Raw genomic sequence first — 1,058 nt, forward strand, 5'->3', positions numbered from 1 at the left:
TATGCACCGGATTTACAGAACTTTTCCTTGAATATATATATATATATATATTTACACGCAAATTTACAGAAGATAAAGAAATGGTGTGATGAATGGCAAATGGTGCTAAACCCGTTAAAAACTGTAGTTATGACAGTCTCTAGAAAGTTAACATACTTAACCTACTCTTATTTTATTAATAATCATGAACTTATAAGAGTTGAGCAGCATAAGTATCTTGGCATGATTTTCACAAGTGATCTTCGCTGGAACCACCATATAGATTATGTGTGTGCCAAGGCCAACAAGTCACTCTGGTGTCTGAGGCGTAATTTACCATTCGCAACTCAAGAAACAAAACTTCTAGCTTACAAAACATTAATTAGACCTATAATTGAATATGCTAAGGTTGTCTGGGACCCTTACACAGCTATAAATATATCAAAAATCGAAAGAATACAGCGTCTGGCAGTCAGATACATATTCAATATATATCGGCGGACGGACTCCCCTTCTCAACTTTGTGTACAGGCAGACCTACCGACATTACAGGCTAGAACGAAATATGAAAGACTTAAAAAATATTTACCTAATAATTCATCATCATGTTCATATTAGGTATTCAGACTTCTTTGAAATTCTTTCCGGTGAAACCACTAGACATCGTCATTCAATGTTTATTCGTCCCCCGATTGTTTCAAGTATAGCTTTTTTCCAAGAGCTATCAAAGAATGGAATTCCCTGTCGGAAGAAACCGTTTCATCCTCATCAATTGATTTCTTCGCAAAACACATTGGAGATATCCTAGTTTGTAAGTAATATACTTTACTTTGTATGTTTGTTATCTTCAGCGGTTTATGCTGTTAGCTCTTGGTGTTATTAATTTTAATTTATTGTCCCTTTTTGTGTTTCAATGTGCAATTTTCCATGTACAAAATATTTGATTTGTAAATGTTCGTATTCCCCTCCTGCTATAGCCCTGTGTGTAAGGGCTGGCAGTATCTGTAAATAAATAATAAATAAATATATCCTAAAAATTCCGCACACAGATAAAGATTGGATGAGCGCGTGCATAAAAC

The sequence above is a fragment of the Dermacentor andersoni genome, chromosome 2 (assembly GCF_023375885.2).
Source record: "Dermacentor andersoni chromosome 2, qqDerAnde1_hic_scaffold, whole genome shotgun sequence".
NCBI lineage: Eukaryota > Metazoa > Arthropoda > Arachnida > Ixodida > Ixodidae > Dermacentor > Dermacentor andersoni.